General features: G+C 43.4%; 1 protein-coding gene across 1 annotated transcript in view; it reads left to right on the top strand.

Annotated features, from left to right (window-relative positions):
• Positions 1-1105: 1105 nt before the first annotated feature.
• LOC306937846 (phosphatidylinositol 4-kinase beta-like) overlaps positions 1106-10300 on the top strand; it is a 39232-nt gene continuing 30037 nt past the window's right edge. The window contains exon 1 of the mRNA XM_079521838.1: positions 1106-1310. The gene's annotated coding sequence lies outside the window, so the exon portion shown is untranslated. The remainder of the gene's footprint in view (positions 1311-10300) is intronic.

Raw genomic sequence — 10300 nt, 5'->3', positions numbered from 1 at the left:
CACTAGAATTTGTAATAGTATAGCCAATATATAGAATTAGTCATTGCAGGAATAATATATAGTGAGACTGCACTTGTAAACTATAGAGGCAGACGTTTTCAATGACTGGTTGTATTTTAAATTTAGAATTTCAGTGAGAGTTATGATGGTGATGGTGATGTCTGTGGTTGTCAGGGAAGACCTCGCCTCCATTATTCCGGAAATCCGGAGCCTCCTGCCAAGGATGGTCTGTCAACAGCTTCCCAATCTCCTCTCCTCTCCTCTCCTCTCCTCTCCTCTCCTCTCCTCTCCTCTCCTCTCCTCTCCTCTCCTCTCCTCTCCTCTCCTCTCCTCTCCTCTCCCCCAGGGGTCCTTGAGGGAGTTCAAGGGGGTCCCCAGCTAAATGATAGTGTGGAACCAAATGGACCTGGGTCATGGGTCTGTAACTCTGAGAGTGTACCAAATGGACCTGTATATGGGTCTGTAACTCTGAGAGTGTACAAATGGAACCAAATGGACCCTAACGGGTCTATTTGTACACTCTCAGAGTTAAATTAACAGTGATTTTACAATATAAATTGGGGGTCCCAGAGATAGAAATGCCATCAAATGGGTGTCCGTAGACTAATGCATGTCAAACTGTCCTTGAAATTAAAATGGTGGATAATCACTGCTAGAGCTGTACAATCTTCTCTTATGGAGGTCCCTGGTGTATATTTTCAAATGGCTAGGCTAATTATTGTCAATTTGACATGAAAATGAACCACTGGTCTATTCAATCATACAGACAGACTGTGGCTGTGGGATGTTATGATGAATCATTTCATGGCATCATTATAGGCACAATTTGAACCTCCAACTATAAGAAAATCCTTCTCATGAGTGGTTTAAAGTAACTATAAGAACATTGCTTCGGTATTTCCAATTTTCAATACTTTTACTTCTTGTATTGTACTTTTTTATCCCTCTTATCTATCAGTGTGCCTGCCCTCTTATAAAACAAACCAAATCTTAAAAATGTACAGTCGTCGCATTAGCGCCCCTTCGTGGCGAAATCACAGATGGTGTTTTATTTTTTATTTTTTTTTGCGTCACGTCCCCTCCCTTTCAGAGGGGCGGAGTCCTCCCCGGGTGTGTTGCTGCATTTTTCTAGCAGAACCAGTAACTAGATCCAAGATCCAGATCCACCGGACCACCGGACCAGGGCCCTGGACTGACTGCTGGCCTACAGACTTGGACCAGAGACCTCCGTCTGTTGGGCCCGATTTACATGGACTTATAAACCCACAAATGGACCAAGTGAAACCCTGAACATCGACGTCCAAATCAAGGTATGTGTGACTGTGTGTGTGTGTGTGTGTAGTCAAGTGTGTATGTGTGTGTGTGTGTGTGTGTGTGTGTGGACGGACATGAATGATGAACAATTGTAACATTGTAACAGTATCTGAGGAGCGGTGTTTGTGTGTTACGTGACGTGATGCTTGCTTGGCAGTTTTAGTTTTTAATGTATGGCGTTTATTTCCTTGCTTTTTTATGTTTACATATCTTTACAACATAAACACGATCGTTTTATTTAACAGGATTATTATTATTATTATTATTATTATTATTATTATTATTATTATTATTATTATTATTAATAGGCTACTGCCGTCTGAACAGCGTCCGACATCCTACGGTGGTGTCGCTTGCCGAAAAGAACACATATCCAGCGGGTTCTTTCCAGTTTCAGACTAGAATCTTAATCTTATCTATAGCTGTCTAGTAGTTTATAATAACATTAGATGTGTTCGGCAAGCGACGCCGTCCAACGGAGGAGTATATACAAGGTTTGTTTTGCGTGCTGACGTGGGTTTGTTTTGATTGAGGAGGTTTCGATCTCAATTCTTATGATCTATCTGAATTCTGAATGACTCCCGAGCTATTCAGATAGATTCAAGTATTGAGATGAGATTGAAACCTTGATGGATTGAAAACTAACTCGCCAAACCATGGTTATGCTTCCATAAGGAGGATGATGATGATGGTGGTAGATGTGTGTTGTGTTGCTGAAGAACTTGACCGATAGTGACCTGTGTGGTAAAGATCATCATCATTAAATCAATCGCTTGATCCTTGATGATTACAACAACCCCACTCTCATGTGCAGTGTTGGACACATTTTACTACTCAATACTCATGGCCAAATATTACTCGACTACAACAAGTTTCTGGAAAATTTGCAAGGGACCCGGACAAGTATTGGAGTACTTCAGTTAAAGTAATGGAGTACCTCAAAGGTGGCTTAAGTGGTTAATTAATAATGCACCTTTTTCCTTCCTTAGAGATGTAGTGGAGTCACCTAAAATGTTTGTATTGGAGTGTAAGTCAAGTATACAAAAAATATAAATACTCAAGAACAGATGCTCAAAAAAATGTTGCTGTGTGTTTCATTACTGTCCACCACTGCTCGTGTTTGAAGATTATGTTTTGCAGATATGATTCATTAGTTTGACTTTCTTTAGATATATATATGTAGCTGAATGTTGTGCTATTAAATATTTAGCGTTTCTCTTTTATAAAAGGACTTTGAACAGCATCGTAATGTGGTCCTATGATGCAAGTGAAACAATGACGTCAGACTTGACATGTTGGCACGTTGAACTCGTCACAGCTCACTACTGTGTGTGTGTGTGTGTGTGTGTGTGTGTGTGTGTGTGTGTGTGTGTGTGTGTGTGTGTGTGTGTGTGTGTGTGTGTGTGTGTGTGTGTGTGTGTGTGTGTGTGTGTGTGTGTGTGTGTGTGTAAGAACCTGTAAAAAGTTGAACAACGTGTCTTTTTATGTCAATGGTGTTATGTAAGACGACAGCGTCTGTCTGTCTGTTCCATTGTGTATACTGTAGCCTAGGCCTCACTGAGTAGGCCTATACAATGTATTCAATGAAACAGACAGTATAGGGAAGAGGAAAAACAGGCAGGCAGGCTACCTGCCTGCCTGACAGACAGACAGACAGACAGACAGACATGACAGACAGACAGACAGACAGACAGACAGACAGGGGTTTCTCAGCAACAGTAGAACAAACAGCCTTGTCTTTCCAATGGAAACTCGCCTATCACCTATCGTACTCACTTTACTGTGTGTGTGTGTGTGTGTGTGTGTGTGTGTGTGTGTGTGTGTGTGTGTGTGTGTGTGTGTGTGTGTGTGTGTGTGTGTGTGTGTGTGTGTGTGTGTGTGTGTGTGTGTGTGTGTGTGACAGAGAGAGAGTGATACTATCAGCGTGAGTGAGGTAGATACTGTCTGTATTGTGTGTGTGTGTGTGTGGTGTGTGTGTGTGTGTGTGTGTGTTGTGTGTGTCATGGGTGTGACTGTCATTCACACAAACCAGCTAATTAAAAAGAGAGAACTGTGAGGAGTGCTAATGTATGCACACACTCGCCACACACACACACACCCACACGTTTACATTAACTATACTTGTGAGGATTTGTTTTTCCACTTTTTGCCCTTCGTAACCGTGAGTCTGAGTTCAAAGCCAGTGTCATGCGCACCAAAAATAGCCGATCTACAAGTTCACAATGCGTGAACTTGAGACACACGGGGGACCTGTTTATCGGCTGTCAGGTTGTGCAACAGCTTCCCACAGCTACGCATAAATTAAGCCTGAATCTAACATTTTCATGTTCATAAAAATGGTCTTCCTCACAATGTGTATTTCTGAAATTCTCCCTGCGGGGACAACTGTTATATTCTTCCCCCAGTTTGTTTCTTATTATTGTTTTATTATGTTTTTGACAATTGCTAGTTTAGCCTTCGGCGAAGTAAACGTATGTTTTCTCACCAATATAACTCCTTTTGAATTGAAAAGAAGAAAAAAAACACACACACACACACACACACACACACACACACACACACACACACACACACGCATGCGCTACATCTTCAATCTTTTAGTCTCGCTCCTAGGCAGACGATCAGAGATCTGATGTTCGGAATTCAGTCTCTGTAGGAGTAATATAAAAAAATTGGCCTGCTGGTGGCGCTACAATGGCCTGCTGGTGGCGCTACAATGGCCTGCTGGTGGCGCTACAATGGCCTGCTGGTGGCGCTACAATGGCCTGCTGGTGGCGCTACAATGGCCTGCTGGTGGCGCTACAATGGCCAATGTGAAATTGGTGGCATTTCTTCCTCTGCCTGCCAGAGACAAAAAAAATATCAAAAATATACAAAAACTATGGTGGGAGGCCAGAGATATGACATGTGGAGGATGCTACTCACATTATAGACCTAGTGGAGCTCATGGAACGAGTGAGGGGAACCATTTGATCTAAAAGCCAACACCATGATTTTAGATGTTAGCTTAAAAGTAACTTTTATGGGGTGTGTTGGGCTTTGGTAGCACATTCCAATATTGTGTGTGTGTGTGTGTGTGTGTGTGTGTGTGTGTGTGTGTGTGTGTGTGTGTGTGTGTGTGTGTGTGTGTGTGTGTGTGTGTGTGTGTGTGTGTGTGTGTGTGTGTGTGTGTGTGTGTGTGTGTGTGTGTGTGTGTGTGTGTGCGCGCGTGTGTGAGTGATACTATCGGTGTGAGTGAGGTAGATACTGTCTGTATTGTGTGTGTGTGTATGTGCACGTTATCTATCTGTTTTAAGTACATTTATATAACACATGAGCTACATTGTTGAATTCTAGAGAAACCTTGTATCTCCAAGAGGTTTGCTCGTTTTGAAAGATTTTGAAAGTCAAAGTGGGTAAAATATGTGTTTTAAAAAAAAAAACATATTTAACCAATACAAAAGTATTAAGAAGGGCTTGTGACTAAATAATAAATGTATTAGATCCATCTGAAGAGAGGTTATTTTTTTTCTATTTTTCCAATTCCTACTCGGTTTTTGGTTTCCACCGCACGACATAAATTTATAGATCTTTTCAGATGAACTCTGTGTGAACTTCTTTGGTCAACAGCTGTTGACTTTGAGCAGATTCATTGTCTCATATTCAGGACCGTTTTGGTTTGTAAAGCTTAATTTATACCCTGTAGTGCAAGGGTGTAGATCTATTCTTTTAGGCAAGCAACACCCCCGTACTACTGAGTATAAATCAGGCCTTTTAAATGTGACTCAGTGAAGCCTTGACACATTAAAACCGGGAAAGCATCTGCTTTTAGTTTTGAACCACGTCTTTAACCAATATTTGATACATTGTCTATTCAAAAATAGCAGATGTACAAGGTTGAACATTGAACATTTTTGAAAAATCCTGAGTTTTTTAGTGTGCAAATCTTTGGATATATAAATGTTTTAAACTCAAACTTTTTTTTTTAACTCAAATCTTGCTTCTGGTGGTCCCTGGAACAACATATTTTGAGATGGGGGTGGGGGAGGGTTTAGGTTTGTGAATTATAAGGTAGCACTAGCAGACTGTTTTCAGACTGGGGTCCGTGTGGCCAAAACAGATATAATTCTGGTGGTCCTTGCAATGGAAAAAGTTTAATCACCACTGATTATAGCAGAATAAGATTTTCAGAAAACTGTTTTAGAAGACATTTGTGAAATCAGCCTCAGGTGCGTTAACAAATAGATAGAAGATACAGTTTAGTAATACAGTGTGTATGTTCACGTGTGATATATAGGCAAAACATGCAAATGCCCACAGACACGAAGACAGACCGACCTATCACGGGACAGATACTAGAATGGACAGAAAGACTAGGTCTAATACAGGGCAGGCAGATGGGTCTAACGCAGCACAGACGGTCACATGTAATGTGTGTGTGTGTGAATGTAATCACACACAGCTGTGTGTGAAGTCATGGAGTCACGCTGCAGACCCCCGTGTGTGTGTGTGTGTGTGTGTGTGTGTGTGTGTGTGTGTGTGTGTGTGTGTGTGTGTGTGTGTGTGTGTGTGTGTGTGTGTGTGTGTGTGTGTGTGTGTGTGTGACTGTCTGTGTGTGCGCGCGCGAAAGGGAGAGATGGTTTCCAGATGTGGGGTTTCTGGATCTTTAGGCGTGGGCGACTGTCAGCGCTACACACACACACACACACACACACACACACACACACACTTCTTCTTCAGGAAAACACCCCTTGTGCAGCTATTCGGTATGCAGACAGACAGACGGGGGTGTACTATAAGTGTATGGTGGTTGAGTGGTTCAGCAGTGTCCGCTTCACGCCAAGAGTTCAAATCTTACTCGATGTTTGTTACCAAAACACACCATAAAGGCCACAGCGGGTGGTGCCATCACACAGAGACGTGTGCCATGCTGGCGGCGCAAACAGTTTATCGGTCAGAACAGCCTGGCCCTGGACGCGCCTGCCCTGTGGAGCAGGCCTGTGTGTGTGTGTTTTAATATTTTTATTGGTTTTAAAAATTTTGAGTGGTGTAACCACTCAAAAACTGGCTTTGTTAGTCTGTCTGTCTGTGCTCAAAAAATGAGCACGGTTGCTATGGTCACCCAGTTCACACGGGTGTGATTTCATTACGTCAGACATTACGTCAGACCACAGCTGATCAGTCTATATAAGACCTTACACCACTCAGTTCACACGGGTGTGTTTTTTCACATACAGTTACTTACTTTACAAAAGACATACTTTACAGGCAGACAAAACAAACATTGGGACAGGGGGGGGGGGGGGGGGGGGAGTTCCTCCAGTTCATCTATGCCATCTTCCACACCATACCATAAGAAGCAAAACAGAGAGAAAAACAAGCAAAAAAGGAAAGCAAACCAAGACAGCCACAGTATTGCACATGCCTCAAGCCCATTCACATGTAGACATACAGTTTCTTTTGTTTTGTTTGGCCTGTGTGTGTGTGTGTGTGTGTGTGTGTGTGTGTGTGTGTGTTGTGTAACGCAGTGTGTAATGAATGGATTGCAGACTGTCTTGAGTCTTGAGTCTAATATCAAACCTTGGCCTGCACTAATATCAAACCTTGGCCTGCATCATAGGCCCTAATGACACCTGGTGGTGACGCGAGGTTAGAAACGCACAGAGGCAAGCAGTGTTTTTTTTTGAGTGGTGCAACCACTCCAAGGAACAGCAATGTCCGTGTTCACTCACCTATGTGACTCGTGTTAATGTGTGTGACTTGTGTGTGACTCATGAGTACCAGTAGGGGCGCTATTGTGGCAGAAACAGAGACAGAGAGATGCACTGTTGCCTGCTAATGAGAGAGAGAGAGAGAGAGAGAGAGGGGGGGGGGGATTTGCACCACTCAGTTCACACGGGTGTGATTTTTATACAGTACGTGCCAGGCGAGTAGGTGATCTCCTCATGTAAACAAAGCCATATACATTAGCATTTCTATGGCCGAGGGTAGTCGGACTGGTGGGGAATGGGCAACAACAACAACAATGATTCAACAACGGACCGCATGGCAGCCCACCGAGGCCAGTATCTATTGCTGTCTGGGGAGGGTATAGGGGGTTACTGTCTGGGGAGGGTATAGGGGGTTACTGTCTGGGGAGGGTATAGGGGGTTACTGTCTGGGGAGGGTATAGGGGGTTACTGTCTGGGGAGGGTATAGGGGGTTACTGTCTGGGGAGGGTATAGGGGGTTACTGTCTGGGGAGGGTATAGGGGGTTACTTGTTTTCAATGAAAATAAAAGCCTGGGTAGCGAGGCTACAAATCAAACGGCACACCTGGCCATTTCAAACGGCACACACTGTGTGCCGCGGCGCACACGGGTTGGGAATCACTGCTGAATCAATAGGGCACCATTGATTGAATCGCGCAACCATTGGTTATCTTCTTGGCGATTGTTCTATTGATTACTTGTTTTGATGAAAGGAATAATTGAGAGGCATGTTTTGTGATTTGTCTATAATCGACCACAGTATAAGTCTGATGGACCAAGCAGCTTTATTTTAATTTATTTCCCCACAAGCCCTCTCAATATGGTTCACATATATTCTCCGACCAATTCGTATTTTGAAATATGTGTTTTTGAATCCCCTCTCTGTGTCAATCAAACTGAACCATGTTGTGAACAAACAACATGGCTTCCATGATGGAAAGTTTCAGATTCATTGTCATGGTGTCATGTTACCACGGTAACAGATACGATGATGTCACTGCTCACACTCCGTCCTCTGGTCTGTCTGTCTGTCTGTCTGTCTGTCTGTCTGTCTGTCTGTCTGTCTGTCTGTCTGTCTGTCTGTCCGTCCTACAAGTACAAAGTTCATGTTTCTGTCTGTTCAGCCATTTGGGATCTGACACCATAGCTAAATATCACTGTCTCTGCTGTCGTACTGTCTCTCTCTCTCTCTCTCTCTCTCTCTCTCTCTGCTGTCCTACTGTCTGTCTCTCTTACTGTACACATCTTACACGTGCACGCATCCGCCTGGGTGAGCGCTGGCACTGGCGCTTTGGAATGGGGGGGTCAGATCAACATATCCGCCTGGGTGACAGCAGACTGCTGGGCGAGCGCTGGTGCTTTGGCATGGGGGGGTAAGATCTTAATTGTCGGGCCTGTTGAGAACTATGGTTTTCGCGGGCTGCCGGGCGCGGCTGCAATAATAACTTTGTGGAAGATAGTTTAGAGTCTAGGACTCTAGGGGCAGTATTATGCGTGTCTTAAGTACCAGGTCTTATTACTTAACTTAAGACCTGGAGGCGTGATCAATGCCATTTGGCTATTCTGAGTGGCCAAACAGCATTGACCACGCCTCCAGGTCTTAAGTTAAGTCATAAGACCTGGTACTTAAGACACGCATAATACTGCCCTAGAGTTTAAATGGACAGGTATCAGTCAAAAGGGAGACATCGAAAAGAGGAAGGATGGATGGGGAAGGATCAACATATGGAATGTCAGAACAGGTCAGCTCCATATATGGAGGGGTTGAGGTCAGATGTAGAGTTGCTGGCGAATATCGATGACATCAGGGATCTCCATATATGGGCCCACGCATCTTAAAATATGAATGCTTCTAAAGACTCTTAGCGAGTGAATAATGCGATCGACGCGGCCACCTTCACCATTGTTGTTGTCGGTAGAGGAGGAGGAGGCCGTCTTCTTCTACGGACAGTCTTTTCCTCAGTGGAAAAAGGTAGTCGACAAGCATTTTGTTTTGTCTTAGTTTTAGTCGACGAAAACACTGCAGTACTGTAAGTGTCACGATGGCAAAAAAGTATTGAACCCAAGTGCAGAGTCACGACCAGCAAGGCAGAGTGTAATCAAAGCATTTATTAAATAATGCAGAAAAAAGGCAAACGTATACAACTAGTAACTACTGGCAAAAACTAAGCAGTCCAAAAATGCAAAAACAAAGAGGTACAAGCAAATTACCAGAAGCTTCAAAGCATAGTCCAGGAACAAGGCAAGAGCTCCCAACAACATGACATGAAAGTATGATCCGACAAGGTGTGTGTGCAATGAGTCCAGTCTTGGTGTCTAGGTGGTGGGTTGATTGCAGTAGTGTTCACAGGTTTGTAATGGGCTGGGCTGATGGAAGGAGGGAGAGAGAGGGAGAGAGTGAGGGAGAGAGACACACTCATTTGTTGCTTGCTAATTTGTATAACATACCGTACTGTACACTTAAGGGCAAGCCAATACATGCTGCTTCCCTCCAACGTCATCGTTCAGAAATTCTGAATGACGTCAATTTGTAGTTATATCACCTCCCCTTCCCAAGACAAGTTCGGACGTCCGAACTGGAGCATGTATTGGGATTTATTCATTCACAAAATTCACAGTGTTTTTTTTTTAGGACTCCCACTTGGAACTGCAGCGTAAAAATAGACAAACTCTAAATGAGAAGTTTCCCCTACAAACAAAATGAGTCTTGCTGCACGGTGTCACATGGTCAGTGTTAATGTAACAGTTGAGTGAGCACAAATGAAACCAAAGGGTCCATTTGGTTCCATTTGTGCTCTGTTAACCCATTTAGACCTGGGAACGATTCTCTACAAATGTCTTCTAAATCCTGACAGTTTTCTGAAAACCTAATGTTTCCATGTCGGTGAAAAAGAGGAACTAACCGGGTGCTCAACGGAGATAGCAAAACGTGATAATGATATAAAAAAAAGGTGCTCAGACGGATCAAAAACGGGACATAGACAAAAAGAGAAGGATCCAGGCACTCAAAGTTAAAACATGAGGAACGCCTTTTATTAAATTAAAAAGGCAACTGCCAACATGTTTCGACCAACAAGGTCTTCATAAGAGAGTGGTTCTCAAACATTTTCATGTCAAGGACCCCCAAGATTATATCATGTATTTGGCCGCCGACCCCCATCTGAAAATACGTTGTTCCAGGGACCCCCCCCCCCCCCCCCCCCCAGAAGCAAAGATTTGAGTTTAAAAAACGTTCGCTCTGAAAGAATATATATTCAA

This window comes from Electrona antarctica (genome assembly GCF_951216825.1).
Source record: "Electrona antarctica genome assembly, chromosome: 15".
NCBI lineage: Eukaryota > Metazoa > Chordata > Actinopteri > Myctophiformes > Myctophidae > Electrona > Electrona antarctica.
This window is presented reverse-complemented; position numbering and strand designations above follow the sequence as displayed.